A 20267-nucleotide genomic window follows, 5' to 3' on the forward strand; every position below is an offset into this window, starting at 1 on the left:
GTTTCTTAGAAGCTGCACGTTTATTTTTCCAGAACGGAGAAGGAAATCAGAAGTGAGCCTCGCAGCTCACAGGAAAACTTTTTTGAGACAGGAATAAAGTCTTGAAAGCTTGGAAAGGTCAGGCTGGAAGGGAAGGTGTCTGTCTGATCCGGCCGCCCTCTTGTGATCGCAGAGTAGATTGCAAGAATCATTTTATCTGAGTGCCCAGAGATTTCTTAAACTAAAATCAGTGATGAACCTCAACCCCCCAAAAAGTTCCAGCTTTGACTTGTTTTGGTTGTGTGGGATCACTCCTTCCTGCCTTTTCTAGGAAGCAGCATAGCTATGTAGAGAAAAACTATTTACTTTGATTTTACTACTTCTTCTTGTTCCTTTTCTCTTGTATGGCTTGCACAGGTAGTTAGTTCATCTATTTTCCAATTAGAATAGAAATTATTTGGGAGGGTGAAATACTTGTGTGAGAGTTACGAGGGTCTTGGGATATTATATAATGTAGGAAAAAAATATACTGATACACTGTGGTTTTAATTAGGCCATGAAACAAAGAAAAGAAGTAAAGGTATATTTCAGTTATGACAGGAATTATGTACAACAATCTGCTATTACTTTTTTTATTATTTTAGTAGAATAAAAATAAATAGAGGTTTTGAATTGTTGTTAAACTACATCTGTATTAGTATTTTCAATTCATAAAATTTATCTTTGCTCACTTTCATTGATTCCTTCCACATTTCAGTCTGAATTCTCATCTATTATTGTTACCTAGTTCAAAGACAGTCCCCATACCCACGTTTTGTTTCAGGATCTTTCTTCCTTCACAATATCTGCATTCCCACACTGAACACTCACAGTTTTTCCTTTTAATCACTACCCTCCAATAGCAACTGGAGAATTTTGCTTTAGATTAAAAGATTTTTAAAAGCATAGAAACAAATGACATGAACTTTGCAAATAGATGTAAGAGAGAGAAAGGGAAAAAAAAAAAAAAAGGTAGGTCAGATTTTGGGTAGACCAACCTTGACATTGTCCTTTTAAAGCACTCCCCAGGCAGCTTTAACTTTTGCAACCAGCACTCGAGCAGCCTCTCACCCCAGGGCCCAGTCATCTTGGCAGGATGACAGAGGTCACCATTTCACATGAATGAACAATTTCTCTGATGTAGAAGGCAAGCATTCAGCTCCCTCTCTCTCTTTTCACCTGTCCTTTAAACTGAGACTATCACAGGTACTGGGCACAGCGCAATGAAAATCTCTCTATTAACCCTTTGAACCCTCAGGACAGGAGTGGCACCCCCAGAGAGACAGTGGGCACAGAAGGGCTCCTCTTTCTGTCCCCCCATACCAGATTTTTTTTGCAGCTGCAGTACCCAGATTCATTTTTTTTGGATGATACTTTTCTTTCTGCTTCAAATGTGACTGGCATTTCTAACCAAGGCACCAGGCAAGACACATAAATCTCCCCAAACTCAAAGGGGCTGCAAGTGGTCACAGATCTACAAGCTGTAATCAAAGATTTAACACTTTGGCCCTAAAATCCAAGAAAAAGGCATCTTACCTGTTATTAGCTGAATGATCCAGATGGGTATGGAAGCACAGTTTTCTGCCCAAATTCTCTGGGCAGCACTTAGAATGCAACCTCTGTGACTTTGGTTCAAGCTCAGGGTTGAAGTAAACTGGAAAGGAGAAAGCAGAGGGAATTCTGGATAAGGAAACCTGAACTGGCTCTGTTGTGCTCTTACCTAAGCAGTCAACTGCTGCACTCCCAAAATTCCAAACTCAGATCCCATTCCTCTGGGTTGGCCTAGCTCTGCTTTAAACTGGTGTGCAATTTTTTTTATGGAAAGCAAGCAAACAAACAAACCAAAAACATTCAGAAACAAATCTCTGGGCACCTGTTAAATACTAAATAATGATTCAACAGGAATCAGATTTGATGGACAGGTTAGACAGATTAAGAAGGCTAAGGAAATAGTGAAGAGAAGTTTAGAATTCACTTATTTTCAGCATTTAGGATAGCCATAAAATAATTTTGTGGTCCCTGGAGCCACATGCTGATGTCTGCCACCTCACATAAGTGGAGCACACAGCAGGCTGAGTAGAAACTGAGTTTCAACTGAGTAGAAGCAACTGTGGCTGTGAAACAAACCCATTCCTCCTGACTTCCAAATTTTAATTCCAACTAAGAGCCATTACAGTCACTGCTTTTGTAACCCAAAGAAAAGATTTAAGCAGATAAAGTTATCAAAGGGCTGTGAGACCTGAATTTATGACAAGAAAGGATTAAGAAATTCTGAATTTCTGAGTACCCAACTTGCCCAATCTTTTTGAAGACTGGGTGACTAAAATGCTAAAATGTGCAGGATTGAGCATAAACCCGAGATTCCACTGCCCAGAGCATCACTTTGGCTTTTCCAGGCATGAGACTGCAACTGAGTAGAGTACAGCTGAGCACTGGATATGCATCTATTGGACAAATAAACCAAAGGAAGAAACATGGACTAGGGCATGGTGCCCCTTTTAGATAACAAGAGAGAAGCTTAAGCCACCCTATTGCTGATAAGCCTATAGAGACACCAGAAAAAAAACCCCCACAAACTGTCTTACATTGTATTTTATTTTATTCAAGCATTTCTGTGTTCTTGTCACATTTCTCTTTCCCTCACATCTGAGCTGATAAGCTCCATGAACTTAAGAAACTTTGCAGGAAGAAGTGCAGATTTCAGGGTCCCCTTGTTCTTTTATTTGCCAAAAGGCAAAAGCTTATGATCCATCTACATCTCTGAGGGCTGAACTGCAGATAGAATTCCCTGGAGCCTGGCCTGAAGGGGCTGTTGCTTCAGTGAATTCAATTTTTCAGGGTATTAAAAACCGAGAAAGTAAAAGAGATGACAGGCACTGAGGGTGGAATTCTATCATTCTATCTCTAGAGGAGTTTAATGGGGCTTTCTGCCACTGTCTTCAGACAGGCCAAGATTTCACCCCTGCTTCAGGGAGCAGAGCAGAAAAATGCTACACAAAATTTAAACAAATTAAATGTAAAAAAATGAAATTAAATTTAAAAAACTTTTGTAAGGCCGAGCTTGGTAGTAAAATTCAAATGATGATTCTGACTTTTCCTGAAAACACTTTTGACACACAAGAAGTTTTTTATCCTCTGTCTTATCCTCAGAGAAGAGAACGAGGAGAAATGCAGAAGAATTTTGCACTTAATTTCAACTCGCATATAATTTCATTTTTTCTGAATATTTTACCTTGATCACAGTGACATGATTAGCATATTAAGATATAAGCTGTCTTAATACTGGCAGATGTAGGGAAGAAGGGAAATTAAGAAAGAAAAAGGGAAACAAATAAACCAGGCAAAGCTTTGTGGCAATGGATCACAAAATCCAAAGCAAAAAACAGCAAATAAGTATGGCAGCAGAGGAGAAAGGCATCAAAGAGGGCAATAGAGGATGGAAAAAAAAAATAAGCAGAGGAAGGAAGGCATTATCTGAAGCAGAAGTGCAAAGGCAAGAAGATATTAAAAGAGCAGAGACACCACAGAAATTGAAAACAAAGTTGTGGAGAGCAAACAGACAAATTATGGAAATGGCAATCTGACAAGAATAAGGGAAGCAAAGGAGCTGAAGCAGGGAAAGAGAACAGAAGGACATCACTTCAGCCCTGGAAATACATTTAATTGCAATCAGGAGGTGACTACACTTAGTGGACTGAATTCCAAGGGAATTAAGGGAAAGGAACACCCCACTTCCCCATCCCACAGCACCACAGCTCCTGAGTGACAGCTTTACCAGCTGCCCTTCAACACTCTCAGCCTTTCTCTGGGCTAGCAGGATTTCTCTCTTCTGTGTTTTTCTCCAGCATTTCTGCCAACCTCTCTGTACACCCTCAGCTGTCTCCTGCAAAGGTCCCTTTGCACCTTTTCTTGCTATTTCACACCTTGATTTAAAAGGACAGCTGCAACCAGTGCTTGTTTCCATCCAGCAGTAGCAGAACCAGGGATGACAGCATATCCACAAAAACTACAGAGCAATTCTAATGGAAGGAAAGTGCACCAGGAAGAAAAAAGAAGTAAAATTCAATATTTTGAAGGAAGTTCAGGCCCTTAGCAAGAACTCTTCCTGGTCCTTTCTTTGCTGTAAAGAAAGGGGAGCAAACCAGGCTTGGAGCACTGATGAAACACTTAAAGAATTCGTGGTGTGGTGGCCTTTGAATGCAATGCTGTTAAATTTATTGGAGCTCCTGATTAGCAGCCATCCTGCTAAAAACCAGGAACAGGACCATGACACTGGGTTTGGGATTTTGTGCTGAGCAGTGCTTTATCAATTGATGCACTGTACTCATGTAGCTTTAACTTTCACACTGTATTTAGTTCACAACAGGTGGATTTAAGGGGTAGGAGTGGAACTAATTAAGACTTTGTTTCCTCCTTGAACAAAACCCTGATTGGGGTGGCTCATGCTGGGGCTGTGCACAAAATGGGTAATGCTCCCTGTTTCAGTGACATCTGTTATGCACTAGTACAAATAAAATTGATATCTTCTCATGTGAAAGCAGCTTTATAAATAGAATAAAATCTGTCTCTCTCACTGGGCAGAGTTCTGGAAGGACAGGAAGAATCAGCTTGGTGATGGGCATAGCTGAACTTGCACCATTCTCATAGTAAACATTCCTGGGTGGAGATAACTACACATTTTTCCACTTATGTGTGTTCTCTGATTAAATTCTTAATATTTCAAACCCCAAACTTTTGTTAGAATATAGAACTTGCTAGACTACTTGTTCTGCCATGAAAGTTCCTGAGTTCTGTGATGGCTTTCCTAGAGAAAAAACCAAACCAACCAACCAAAAATGTAACAAACACACAAAAAGCCACTAAATCCAACCCAAGAAAAAAAAAAATAAGCACCCAAGGTGATGACATTGGTTACATTCAGCCAGAGTGTGAATCAGCAATGCACTATATTATTCTAGGGGACTTTAAAAGGAGCAAACAAGGAAACAAAAGCATGTAGAAAACTACTTTTGAACATTTTCACATCAATCAAGCATTTCCCAAAAAGGAAACCAGAAAAGGACTGCAGTCCTGACCATTGAACCGAGGATTAAACAGGAGAAAACTCAGGCAAGTGAAAAATTACAAGCATGATCCGTAGAATATTCTGATGGCTGAACAAAAAAGGAAGCCTCACTGCTCCAAGTCCAAGAAGAGAGTCCAACTGTGCAACCAGAGCTTTTCAAATTTCCTGGCAGGGATGAGGCAGTGACCAGTTTTTCCCACAAAGGAGATGGAAAAGCAGCATCCTCTCACACTCATTTCTCCCTGTGCTGCTGGAGCTGCCCAGCTGGCCCACACGTAGCCCCTGAGCTAAACACTTACCACACTGTAAGCTCTGGAAATATTGCTGTTTTCCAGTTAAAACATTCCAGTGAACCATCAAAGCAATGGACAAAGGGAACTGCTAAGCATGAAAACCAATCATTGCTAAAAACATGGCTTAACTTAGAGCAGAGGAGGGGGTGGGCTTTAAACATCAGGGATTACAGATTTTAAATTCAAGTGAAAAAAGACTGTTCATAGGACTTGAATAACTACCATCTTTATACTCCATGATTTCTACATACAATTAAAAGGACATCTCCTGAGTACATGCTGTGTCAATCAAACTCACTATAAACTGCTCTCAGTGTTTAACACAAAAAGCAATGGACATCCAGGCAGCTGAGCACCAGGCAAAGTTTTCCCTTCTCTGCCAGGTTCACCTGACTTTCAGCAAGTTTCTGCTTGCTCATCCACATTTAAAATTTCAAATTTACCACCTCCCAAGCCTGGCTAAGGGTGCAAACCACACACCAAGGTGTGTGCTCTGTGAAGTGAAAGCCACTGTGTGAGTGCAATCCTTTCCTGCAGAGAAGTCTCACTGATGTCTAAAAGCTGTGTTTACACACACCTAAAATGCACACAGGTTAGATCTGGCATAGGTTTTTAAAATCCTGGGAAAAAGAATCCCTTTGGAATGCACTGTCAATTCAGAAATAGTGGTTGAGGCTGTTTTAAAAGTTACCATGAGAGCTGCAAGAGGAAGCAAAGTGGCCACAGCCCAGCTCTCTGGCACCAGCCAGATGCCAGAAACAGACTTTCTGTTGCAGAAATAATCATCAGTGCTTAACAAACAAAGAAGGTACAAGTTCAGCAAAGCACATCAGGGCACTCCATCCCTGCAGTGAACACTGAGGTCAACAGCTTGGACACTTTCCTAAAAGTATGAATATTCCTCAGCTCTTCTGCTGAATAGGGATGAGCTGGTCCCCCATCCAGCAATCCATTACGGTGACAAAGTGGCTCTTAGTATGCCCAGCAACATGTGTGACAGCAGCAAGTGTTGAGCAGCAGCCAAATTCTGTCTAAGCGAGATAAAATCAGATCCAGGAGGCTAATAAGATAAGGATCAGTGCTCTGTGTACATCAATTCATTCATCAGAGCACCGATCTGAGTGCAGGGAAAAATAAAGGTTATAAGGAAAAAGGAAAGGGGGGGAGGTGGGGGGAGAATAATTCTCCTTAAATGTTATTTATGTTTCAGAAATTTGGTGAGAACATCGAGTGGTTATTGTCATTGTCAGCACCATTTTTCTGAAGGTGCTGACTGGCACGAGGAAGAAGCTGTGTTAAACCAAATTATTTACTGCCTTTCACTCAAGCCCCATTCTACAACAGAGTTCCTCCACAAGAGCTGCAAGGAGCGAGTTTATAATTGTGAGTAAGACATTCTCTGTCACATCTTGTACATATCCCTATTTTTTTACTGTAAATCCCTTAAGGCAGAGACTATTATTAATGCTAAATACATTAAAATTCAACTCGAATAGCAGAAAGGAAAATAAGCAACAAGTTAATTAAACTTGCAACAAACACTTCGTTGGAAGATGTTGCAAACACCCCCAAGGAAAATTTGGAGCGTGGAAGAACAAAATGAAATTGATGAAATGGGCAAAAAGAAAGTTGGCAACTTAAAAAACAACTGTCTGACATATAAGTATGAAATCAAGTGTTTACTGGAAAAAAATCTCTTAACTATTTTTAGGAGACTCAGCCTGTTTTTACCTTTTTTATAAGGACACCCACACATTTAGTGTGGGGATTAAAGAGTCCTTTGCACATGAAGAAATAACCTAGAAATTCACATTTGTGAGGGGAATACAGGCTGATAGATGATTACAAGTGACTTCACTAAAGCACAAAATATACTTTCTTCTTATGATTGTACCTTATTAAATCTCCTGTGAAGACAAAGTCTGTATTACCAGGGGAACAGTCATGATATAAATGCATAAATGCAAAAGTCTGTCCCGTGGGTCTGACCCAAAACACACCTTTAGACCTGGTTTTCATAACTGGAATTTCTAAATGAAATGTGACTGTATCTGTGTGCCAGTTAAATTCTGTGTGTGCTCCAGGCAGGTTCTGAAAATCTGCTGCAATCATCAGGATGCCCACATCCACCTCCAGCTTCCAGAGAGGAAATCAGGGTATGTCTTAATAGAACATTCGTGGCTGGGTTCTTTTCCCCCTTGGACTGAGATTGATGAGAGAGAGGCAGTTTTCTCTTGTTGTTTATTCTTCTCTAATCTATATTACATATATACAAGGCACAAGGAGCTACATGCACTAAGATAGAAAGGTACAAAATGGCCAACAAAGAACTTCTTCAAGATCTTTTATATGTCCATTTACCAAATTAACAAATGCCAAGTTAATTATTTTTCTTAATGACCCAATGACCCAACACCTGTGTGCTGCCCTGTGGCATTTTCTATTCAATCACTCATTACTACCCAAAAACCTCTGGAAGAAGAGGATGAAGAAGAAAGAAGAAGGACAAGAGATAACACCCTAAATCCTCTAGCTTGTCTCCTGTTCTCTAAGCTAGTTTAAACACCAAACTCTAATTTTTTCACCCAGTGACTTAAGAAAACCCTTTAATTTACACACTTGCACTCCTAGTTTTTCTATTTAACAGTTGTTTTCAGGGTGTGATATAAAATTCAGTGGTTTTTTTGGATGTCAGAGCCAGGTATCAGAGATAAGGGCACACTCTCTGTGCCTCTGGCTCCAACAAGTGTACACCTCATATTGCTGCTGACACTATTAAATCAGCAGACAAGTGATGATCGTGGCATGAAAGCTTTGAAGTTCACTTAACAGGAATCTTCACAGTTGTGGTGCCTTAGCTAATTAGTTGTGTCTAATTCATTATATAGAGATACCAACTTTCTAAAAAAAAAAACAAAACAACAAATAACAGGGCTTACTATTTCTTTTGTTACTTTCAGTAAAGCTGGAAAATTATTTCAGGGTTTTCAGAGCTTGTGAGAGTGCAAATTGGCCTTGCCCTCAGAAGGAAATAAAGTATATTTTAGGCAGATACCAAGAAGGTCCTTTGAAGTAAATTCCTTTACATGATAAATAATGAAAAGATGGTAAAAAAATCCTTCAGAATGTTTCTTACTTAGCAGAAATTGAGTATTTATAAATAAAGGACCATGTTAGGCCAAGAGCTGAAGGGTTTTCAATCCACTGAGGAGGCATGGTATGGACAATATGCCCATATTACTGGCCATATATCAACACTTCCTTAATATTGATAAAATGAACTCAGGCCAGTGCAGAGGAGAATCTTTTTTTTTTTTTCTGTCCTTCCAGTCTTTGCCCTCTCTCTCCTGAGATTTCCAGCACACCCCTACTAATACCAGACTTAACAGAGCACATGGACAGGACTAAGACTTCTGACTCATTTTACTCAGGCCTCCTGGCAACTAAGTGATATATTCCTTTATTGCCCTTCAGAGAAAGGCAAATCACATAAGGGAAAAGGGGTGAAATCCTAAAAATCACCTCAGTGTTGCCATCCAAGGCTTGCACCCAAAACAGGCTCAAGAGATCAGGGCTCAACTGGATCTGCTCTGAGCTCGAGTCACTTTCTCTGTGCCTAAACTCCTCCTCTATCTCTTTATTCCTGGAGAAGCCTCTAGCCACATTCATCCAAGAAAACATGCAAGGAAAGAGCTTTGTCATTTCTTTTTTGATACTCACAGGTGTACAAGGCAGAACTTGAAAGCAGACAATTTAACAATCAAAACACAAGAATTCTTCTGTGTTGGTGAGAAAGAATTCTGTGTTTTGCTCTTGAGATGCAGATTTTACTTTCCCAAATGAGAACAATATATATATTTTTTTCATGCAGTAGATTCCTTGTGCAATAGTGGTGATTTTCTTGTCCTATGTTTTCATTTACACTAGTACTTCTTTGTGGTTTCTGACCAAATAAGAAAATTCCATTAAATACTGCACCACTGTGAAATATACTTAGGTTAACTTGAGAAAAAAAACTTCCTCAAGAGCAGTTAAGGCAAGAAACTCCTAGATCATGTCCCTAATTCACTTATATCCAGTTCTTCTTTCTCATGCCAAGCAACTTCAAGTTTTTAGCTTAATTTTCTCTCGCTCCCATTTTCCTCTGAAGGCTCAGAGTATGCTTTGTGATGTTACAGATAAGTGCCTAGCCCTTCCAGCCTTCTCATTTACACCATTGTAATTCTGATTCAGAGCCTGCAATTCCTTTCCAAAGGTTGATATTTGATCCTCCAACTCTACAAGATGTTTGTGCGCCTGATATTTCGCATTAATCCCACCTCCTAATTCCCTAATCATCTCAAATGCCACATGAGATGGAACCTCAGAAGATAAATTCACTGCTAACATTCCTGCTGGCTTGTGAGTCATCACAAGTTAGGGACTAAGAAACTGTAATTGAAAAATGCTTCTCTGCAACTTCCTCCCCTGAAACATCTCACCCCATCAACAAATGATGCTCAGGGGACTTCTGTCTTCTCAGCATCATCTTACATGCCAGAGATAAAATATTATTGAATCCAAAAGTTCAAGTAAACCCTAATTTTAAAAAAAAAAAGAAAAAAAAAAAAAAATAAGAAAGAACAAGCATATAAATTCCTAGGAAAGCAAACTCACATTTATCAAGCTACCAGAGTTTAATTCTTATTATTATAGCATTCTGCAATGGCACCTCGATGTCTCACCTGAGATTCAGACCTCATTCTGACATGTGCTGCATGAAAACATGGTGAAAACCAGTCCTTTCCCTCCTGTGTTTAAAATCTATATAAAACCAATACAATACTCAAAGTAAAGGCATTTATATATCACATTCCTGCTCTTACACCTGCTTATTTCTGCAGCAGAGTTGAGGTGATTTTGGATGTCTCTCTTTTACCAGGAGTCAGGAAAGAAACCAACACCAAAGAAGGTTCAGAGGTTGCACGACAGATGAAGCGATTCAGGTGGAAGGTGGAGGTTAAGACAAGTGTAACTTTTCTCTAAAAAGTATTTTTTCTGTTTCTTTGTTTCTGCTGCATCTCTTCTGTATTCTTCTTTTTATTCTTGGATTTCTCAGCCTCCTTTGGACTGAATTCTTTTGGGATCCTCCCTCGTGGGGAGCCCTGCTTATCTCAGTTCTTATGATTCGAAGAAAGCTCTGAGCTCGTTAAAATCTTGTTTCTCATGTTTATTAACAGGTGATCACCAAAATTAACAGGTCTCTCCAGGCTGGCTACACAAGGTTAATCTTTGCAATCTGGTACATTTCTTTCTTCTGATGGTACAAACAAGGCCTTGTGGCACACTTCGTGTCTGATGCACAAAATGGCCCCGAAATACGCAGTTCTTTTATCTTTATACCTATTGTTACCCAATTAACAGTAGACATGTATATTGTTTTTCTTAATGACCCAATGACCCATCACCTGTGTGATGCACTGTGGCATTTTCTATCCAATCACTTACTATTACCCAAAAACCTCTTGGGGAAGAACATGAAGAAGAAAGAAGGGACAAGGGACAACAACCTAAATCTTCTATCTTGTCTCTTGTTCTCCAAACTAACTTTCTCACTCAGTGATTTAAGAAAACTTTCTAATCTGCACACTTACACTTTTATCTTCTTTCATCTAAATTTAACATTTGTTTTCATTTATCACCATGACAACATGGTGATAAATGTCATATTATATGAAATTCAATGTTCTTCTAGATCTTATAACTAAGTATCAGAAACAAGGGCACACACTCTGTATTGCAGACTCCAACAACAAGGACCTCAGCAGGTCCATAAAAAATACCCCATTGTCCATCTTCCCATGGATTCTGCTGCCTTTGCTCAGGACAGGTAAGGTTGATGTTGGCCAGTGCAAAGTTCATTTATGTGGGACTGTTCATGCACTGTTGAGCAGTGGGGTAAAAGAAAGAAGAATCTGCCCAGCCTGTGTTGTCACACAGCTCTTGTTCTGAGCCTCATCTTTCTCTCTTGTCCTCAGCCCTGATATTCATTCAAACTTTTGATAAAATACCAGCACTGAGACATGAGTGATTTGTCATCTTTATACCTTGTAAATGCAGCATAAAAATAAGTTAGACTGATTGAGATTACGCTGTTGAGGCAAAACAAAATAGGGATCAAATCCAAACTGACAGCTACATCAATTTTATTAGTTTGAAAAGAAAAATTTACAAAAAAAACCCTAATCCAAAAACCAATAAAGCACTTTGCCAAATATGATGTTATCTGAGACTCGTCATATTAAAAAAAGTTCTATTAAATCTCCCACTTTCAAGTTCAGCATCAAAAACACTCAGTTTAAATGATATTTCTGTCATTTTTTTCTTAACCTTCATGAAAAATTTACTATACCATGCTTAGAATTACTTGAATAATACATATCTTGTTTTAAATTCCAGTTATTACATGCACTTGTAAAATGCTATTTGATTTGATTTTTTCCTCCCACACCTTAAGCAAAATATGTGACAATTTTGTTTTCTCTTGGGTAGCATGTATACGAGCTAACCCATTCCTGAGGGATTTTCAATTGCCAGCTAATCCAAAGCTATTTCTTTTAGAATTGCATCCAATGAAGTTAATGGACTCAAGGGGCTTTTTTTTTTTTATTTATTTTTTTTTTAACTGAGTGTGTGCAGGGTTGTTTTTCACTTTGGGTAATTTGGGTTTTTTTTAACATAAAAAGGTCCATAATATATTTTCTCTTTCCTATTCCTCACACAAATAAAAAGTAAACTACAAGCCCATAGCAGCATGGGCAGCAACCTCCACTGCCATAAAGGTTCTGGTCTTCCAAGATTGAAAATGGTAATAAATCCTTTTTCAGAGTCTCTTTGTTTCTATCATAATAATATACAAGTTCAATGATGTTTACCACATCTTTCACAGAGAAATTGTGAAACAGATTTGTTAAGTAAAAAAAAATAAAGAAATAAAACAAATATAGAATCTCCCAATTCCATGTGCTTTGCTGTTCCTTTGTCCCTCCCACCACCTCGCTCATATGGACTTGTTCTCAGAATAAAACTTCACTTTTTCTTTGCCTTCTTCCAATGCCTTTACATCTAATTTTTTTTTTTCAAACCAAACCCTTGAATTGATTTTGCATTTTGTGTGTCTGACTCAGTGGATTTTTGAGAAATAATGGAGCTTTTATCTCCATGTTTTAGAGCTGACATCAGCCATGGCCCTGGCTCTAAACAGTAAAGTAGGTTTCATCCTTTTGATGCCCCAAATATCACAAGGTCAAAATGATCTGGGAAATATGGAGGAGAAATCTCTCATCTCTACTTGAAGCAGTTCTGTTCAATTCCTTAACTCTTAATGAACCCCACAGAAAAATGTGAGCATACAAAAGTGTTCTGACTGATTAAAAAGAGGATATCCCAAGAGGAGCTAATTTAATATTAGATCAAATGAACTGGAGTTGAAATTACCGTGTTTTTGTTGACTATTTTAACATATTCAGGGGAAGGCACAGGGATCTTCACATATTTCTGAGTCTCTTTGTAGTATCATTCTTCACACGTTACACCAGTCAGTGTGGAATACATGGATTTGAAGGGATGAGGGGGTGGGAGAACTTGTGGAGTAGATTACTGATGTACCCCAGAGAAGTTTATTAAAGTGATAAAAGAAAAATCCTATCATAATTCATTTTCTGGTTTGTTTTTTTTCTGTGTTAAACTGTGCAAGCCTCTAACAATGAAGCTCCCCAGAATGCTCGCTGCTTTTGTAAGAATTAGTAGCTCAGCTTAATACATAATCAAATTGTCAGAGAAGCCACAGTGCTCTTCCCCCTCCTCCTCATTCCCTGTGTTGTGATCTCTGATTAAAGAAAAACTTATCCAAGACTTCCAGGAATACTTTCTGGCAAATTTCTTGCCAATGAAGAAATCATTATAAGGAAATGCAACTCTGCTTTTCAGCTTTGCTCTGTTTTCTGCTTGCAGAGCAACAGCAATGCTTTCTCATGTCAAGCCCACAGATATTTTGCAGCAAGATGGGAGAAAGCAGAAACTACTTTATCAAAAATTTGACAGTCAGTAATGCTTTGGGTGTACTTTAATGGTACAAACAACCTGTGAGCTGAACCACTATATTTCAGCAGCCTTAATTTGGGCATCCCATCATGGCTTTGGATGTAGAATCACAGAATGGCTTGGGTTGGAAGGGACCTTAAAGCCCTGCCATGGGCAGGGACATGAGCTAGAACTGTGTGTTTTCAGTTTAATTCTGTTTGAAACCCAAACATTTCACAGCAGCCTCATTTGTCCTACGTTTCTTGAATTGGTAAACAAAGTTGTTCTATAATTAACTAAGAAAATACCCATCCTAAATCCATGGACTATGGTTCCAGGAGAGCAGAAATAATGATGAGCAAAGAGCACAATTATTCTTTCACTCTGAATGCCCTCACAAGACCTCAGAACCATCCCAGACTAACATAGCAAATAAGTGTTAATGCATGCATGTAGCACCAATTCTGTTTGAAGGTAATGGAAATGTTTGGGTTTTTCAATTTCATGTGTTTCAAGCAGCTAAAAAGAGCTTTTTTTCTAGAAGACTGAAAGATGATGGGCTAAAGTTCTTTTGATACAGTGATGGTTCAAAATTCAAGGCAAAGATAAAAAATAACTGCAGGTATTGGAGTCATTTTCGTAGGTAACAGTGAGACATGGAGCCCAGCCATGGAACTATTGACAAACTAGTTCTCATCTTTGTCACATCAGCAACAATAAGACATTCCCAAAACTGCTTCCCAAAAGCCACAAAATTTACCCATCAATAGGGCAACAAAGCTGAGCAGTCAGGCAGGTCAGAGGTGCTCAGTCACCTGTGCTCTCACACAAGAGATCCGTGAACTGGAAGTGCTGGCACAAGATGGAGTGGAAAGAAACATTTCCTTTTTGGGTCCAACATTTCCTTTTTGGGGCCAAAACACAGAGGAATTGCTGAGGAACTTAATGGACATTAAGAGTCAGTCTTTGCACAGTGTTAGAAGAGAGGACAGCCAACCTGAGTAGCAAGTGTGACACGTGCCTCTAATCAAAAACACAGCAGAGAGAATAAGACAGCAAGGCTCATAGACAGTGCTAGAAATGCATTTGCAAAAGCAATTGGCACTGAAAGGAAATATTTCAGGTGCTGATATCAGACCTAAAGTAAATACAGCTCATTTTTGAGAACACAGAGTGAGAGATCACTGAGGTTACATGACAGACCTACAGTGCTGGAGACCTGGGTTGCCTCCTGAGGTACAGATTGAATTTAGAAAAAATAAATAGATAACAGTATTAAAAAACTCCAAAATCTATGAAATTATGAACACTGATACAAAATGTCTGAGGTTTTGACTTCAGAACTATGAAGCATTAAGAAGTAAACTATTCTAGACAGACCTGTGAGTTGTAACACAGCTGAGAGTTTACTGTAGATGGTTGAGGACAAAATGCTCAAAGAAGGAACATGCAGGATTTAACATGAAAGAGAAGTCACCCTGAAAATGTCTTCCTTCTAGTGCTGATCCAATTTCATCACTTATCAGAGTATGGTGCTGCAACCTGCAACACACATTAGAAAGATACTTAACCTTGTGTGAGATACTGGTTAACTTGCTGGTTACTGACCCAAAAAAATGCTGTAGACACGAGGGAGGAACAGCCAACAAACAAAAATAATGTTGGAACAATCATGCCCAAGTTCTGTTTTCTTTTGTTTTGTTTGGTTCTAACACAGAACAATATTTTAGACTCTCTGTCCCTTCCCCACACCTCACTGAAACTAGAGGAAGGATTGACACAATTTCACTTTCTTTGGCATCCAGTTCTATGTGAGTCTTAAACCATTAATGTTACCTCTGATGGAAACACAAAAACATGACATACAGAGAAGATTTTTCAGCTCAATATTATTACATATCCTGTAATTTTTTTGAAGAATCCGTGGTGTACCTAGTGATTATCAGCCCAAGGAAGTTGTTCTCCAAGGGGAAACAGAGAAATAATTCTCAAACCTGTTTTTGGAGCTATTCAATGTACACATTGTGGAGCTATTCTTCCAGCTGTGGAAAGCAGATAGGACACTGTCAGACTTAGTAAAGCTTCTGCTGTTCTGCAAAGGGTATGCAGACTCTTCTAGCAACATCCTCAGCAGGTTAATAGCTTATTTTATATCTCTGATGTGACACTGCTTTAGTCATAAAGCAAAATAAACAGATGCAAGTTCACCAACTCCCCTCTCAACTACCTTTACTGCCTTTACTCCAGGTACTGGAGCAGATTCCACCACACATGTCTGTCCTCATGGTTTTATTCAAACTCCAAATGCATTAACTGATACTACCAAATTTTGGTGCCACCAGAAACTTCTCACCTTTGGCATCATCCTCCAGAATCCTCTTTGGGGTTTCTTTTTTGTTTACAGAGCAGTATCCATAACAATTTGGTGAGACAGAGAATATAGACCATAAAAACAAAGGGTTTTTTACCATTTCTGCCATCTCCCTGTCTGTATCCAGCATTTTCTACTCAACAACTTGCTGTTAGCAATGAGTCTGCCAGGCTTAGTAGGCTAGACTATAATCATCAACCAGAATTTAGAACTGCTAATTCCCTGCATTTAACATGTTAGTCTGTTTAAAAGGTGAACAGAAATCTTGAAATGTAAGAAATCAAGAACATCACTGCTAACAAAGGGGCAGGTAAAACACAAAAATTCCCATGAGAGAGAATGCAACTGGAAATAATTAATGATTTTTTTTTTTTGCTGGGGCCTAATGGAAAACATGAAATTACATTCAATGACCATATTGTCCATATCTGAGTAAATGTTTTACAGATAAACCAGTTTAACCTGAAAAGCTTAAAAAAACATCAAAATTATTTAAACAGGGGATAATAATGTGACACAGACCTTGGGAAAAATATGTAATGAAGATTTCCAGACCAGGCAGGTCACAGGGTTATGTACAGCTTTACAGAGAATAAATGTGATCTCATTCCCCAAGGAGTGCAGATATAGACCTGATGAATTATTAGAACAACCATAGAAATCTGAGTTCACAATGGCATTTGAACCAGATGGCATTGGCTGATACCTCCAAAGAAAATCTTTTTCACACAGAGAAGGCTCTGAATTCAGGACAATTATAATTTACTTGCATTGATCAGCTGAGACACTCGTCAGGCCACCAAGAATATGCAGCTCAAGACACACATGGTACCATGATCTCCAACGATTGATGAGGGGATCACAAAAATTCTGTAAATAATAGCAGCAAGGCTCCAATAAAAAACAAATCAAAAAGGGATGACTGCAAACCTCGACATGAATGTGGCCAGGATTTTAATGGATTAAGACTAGGCTACAACTGGATAAAACTTCTGAGAGATAATGGCTGCAATAACTGGGAACAGACAGAAAACAGAACCGTGAATAAATTACATTTGACCAGTTACTACAGGCACTGGTGCCTCTGTTTAAATATGATAATCATGATAGTTCTACTGACAAAATTCATCAAAAGCAGACTAGGAATAGAGAGGAAGAAAAGAGCTTGGTAGAGATCTAACAGAATTCACCTAGCCAGGGAAGCACCATGTCCACAAGCAGTGATCAGAGAACCCCACAGAGCTGTTCCATTCTCAGGGCTAGCAGCCCATGTGGATAATGAAGAACCAAGAGTTCCTCACCCTACAGTCTGGCTACACAGCTGACTAGGGAAGTCATGGAGAAATACACTCCTGAATGCAGAAAAAATACCAGGGAGGGATAAAAAATGTCCAAAGTACTTCCTGCTGTCATCCATTTTAAATCAGTGAGGCATTGTGTCCCTCCCTCTGTTTGACTAAGCCAAATTATTCATAATGACAGGGTACAGAGATGAGTGGCCTCTAGGAATTCTCTTTTTCAGTACATCATCATTCTAATAATAACACACTTCAGTTTTTTCCCAAAACCTCCTTATGTGGAGGTTGAACCCTCCTTCTCCTTCCTCTTTTTGCCACAGGGGGTGGAGCATGAAGAATTTAAAGCTGTGCAACAGCAGCAGGGGCACACTGCTGTTCTCTAGAGAACATAACAAATGACACTAAGCTGATGAACTCTGTCTCCAAAAAAACTCTCCTATTTTGTAGGAATAAGTAAGTTTCTATCACCTATTTCTAATAACCTATTTCTATTACCTATATCTAATAACCTATTTTTTTTTCTAATAGGTTAGACAAAAAATAAATGCTGCAAGTGTCAAAATGGTAGAATTCAGGAAAAAAAACAAAAAACCCAACAAAAACATAGTGTTGCCACTAAAACATACAACTCTTTTTTCTTTAGCAGAACTTTTCACTTGAGGGTTTTCTGGCATTTCAGAGTTACAAGAGGCTAAATTCACTTGTGAGGGTGCAACTCCTTGAGGCTCCTCAGTGGGAGATTGAGCACTTTTAGCTGTTCCAAGTGTCAGGGCACGCAGGGAGCAGCAGGATTTGGGATTCTTTCAGACAAAACAGCAGGGGCTGAACCCTGTGTGCTGATATCCTGATAGGAGCAATGTCCCTTGGAAAAAGATGGGCTCTAAAGGGATGCACACTGTGAAAGATGCATTCTCCAGCACGACTGTGCTAAGGCAACAGAGTTACCTCAGGGATTAATTTGGCATTTACTCCTCTGATGGTTTTTTTGTGTGTTTGTAGCTATTACTGCTCCTTTGGCACAAACCCAGATTAGCCATTAGTCTGTGGATTGCCATTACTCTGCCAAGCTTTTAGAACATAAACAAAAAATAAAAGCCACTTTGCTAAGATGACAATAAACGTTTAAAGCCCAATAATATCTCTGTGCAACTTTGGTAACAGTAAAAATATGGAGCCAGCCTTCATGTACAAACATGGAAAATGGGCTAAAATCATTATGGCATTAGGGATGTTACATAATTAGAATTGTCATTTTATATTTTCTACAATAAAAAAAGCTATTTTACTTAGAGTAATTACCATCAGTGATTGGTGTTATTGTACATGCTGATTAAAATGTTTATTTCTGTGAGGAGAAAATTAATTGAGAAGTGGCACAAGAAAGCTAAGGATAAGGAGTAGGGCTTTAACAACATTTTACATGGGACATGGGACTTTAAAGAGGGCCTTAACCTATTCTTAATTTGATTTCCTGGAAAGTGTCTTAATCTAGACTGTGGCTGCTGTTGCTTTGATTTAATTAGCCCAAAGAATCATTATTTCCATTTTATCTTCCCCTACTCAGAAGGAGCAAAAACCAAATCTTTTTGTTGTGTTCATGTGGATCATACAAATGTATTTGATGAAGTGAAGAATATTACAATTAAAAAAAAAAAAAAAAGTTAATTTTCAAGCCTTATCTTTCAAAAGGCAGGAGAATTTCAGGAATGTGCGAAGGAGGAAAGGGGTAACATGCAAGATATTTTAGGAATGTGGGATTACTCGGGTTTCTTAAATAAAAAACACACCTCATAGCAGAAAAAAACTAACACAATTTGTGATGCACCAGTGGCCTTAATAGATTTGGATACGAATAATATATGAATATTTGTGTGAGGAGAAAAGAGAAAAAGTCCCTGTGAGTCTACAGGAGATGGACAGCCTGCTGGCTAATGACTGGATAGAATCAGCCTCCCTTTCTCCCCCACCCCAAACCAAAACCACCTCAATGACACCAGAGTTCCACCCTGCACAAGAACTTCTGGATCAGTGATGTTTCTTATTTTAATGCTGCATTACCAAAACAACCTTTTTCAGAGTTAGTTTTACCAGAAGGTAAAAAAAAAATAAAACACAGAGCTGTTCTAGTTTCCCCTTCTTGGCTAACTTCCCAAAAAGCCATTTGATTTTTCTTTGCAGCACTTCTAGCCCAGGCTGGGTTTGTTCTGCTGGAGGAATGGTGGTCAGAGCTGTAGGTTCTAACACAGCTGATTTCTGCAACACCTGCCCTGCCTCTGGGGAAAGAATTGTTTCCATTTCACTTTGTTTGTGTGTTCCTGTCCCACAGACACCTCACAGCAGTGCTGGTCAGAAGGTCTCTGGAAATGCTTGCTCCACACACGTTTTTCAGCTCAGCTTTCTTCTAAAGTAGCAGCCTGCACATGACAACAGAAATAGATGCTTTTAATCCTCCAAAAAAGAAAAAAACAAAAAGAAAAAAAAACAAACCAGACCAAACCAAAAACCAGCCTGCACTGCTGAACCTCAATTTCTTTTTATTACTCGCAAGTAAATAAATATAAATAAAAAATACAGCATCACAGTTTTCATTCCCTCTCTCCCTTTTTCTTTCTTGTCTTTTCCTGAGACCTCAACACTCAGCCTCATCATCCTTACCAATTGTGAGTCACATTATCTATTTTGCCATTTTGCCTCTTTATCTTATTCCAAATTAAAGCTTTCTTTCGTCTCTTTTTTTTTTGTGCATGTACCTGAAGATAAACTCACCTATTTGTCTTGACTTCTTTCACAAAGTCTAATTCAGCCTGACTTCTATCAAATCTTATCTGTCCACAGCCTGTGCTCCAGCATCCTGGGATGCTCAGTGCTTCTTCCAACCTCCAAAGGTGTTTTCCTCCTGGAGGCTTTTTTTTTTTTTTTTATGCTGGATTTGAAACTCTTCTATAGTTGTGGTTCCCCCTGCTCAGTATTCTGATTTCTCATTGTCTTTTGTGTCTCTGATGAAGAGAAGTGTGAAACTCCTGCATATTCAAGTCTCTGAGCTTTTCATGTCAGGTTACTTCTCTAACTAGTTTGTTTTATCTTCTCCTTTCCCCTTTTGAAGTAACAGCTGAAGTAACAAGAGACCTGAAAGTCCAAGGAAATCTCTTCTTTTGTTATGG

The 20267-nt window shown here is 38.9% G+C and overlaps 1 protein-coding gene across 2 annotated transcripts in view; it reads right to left on the reverse strand.

The window, feature by feature from the left end:
• Positions 1-20267, reverse strand: part of PIK3C2G (phosphatidylinositol-4-phosphate 3-kinase catalytic subunit type 2 gamma) — a 250762-nt gene that overhangs the window by 196277 nt on the left and 34218 nt on the right. For both annotated transcript variants that reach the window (XM_086885512.1, XM_086885513.1), the window contains exon 2: positions 1555-1672. The gene's annotated coding sequence lies outside the window, so the exon portion shown is untranslated. The remainder of the gene's footprint in view (positions 1-1554; positions 1673-20267) is intronic.

This window comes from Cyanistes caeruleus, chromosome 4 (genome assembly GCF_971803275.1).
Source record: "Cyanistes caeruleus chromosome 4, bCyaCae1.hap1.1, whole genome shotgun sequence".
NCBI classification, from domain to species: Eukaryota; Metazoa; Chordata; class Aves; order Passeriformes; family Paridae; genus Cyanistes; species Cyanistes caeruleus.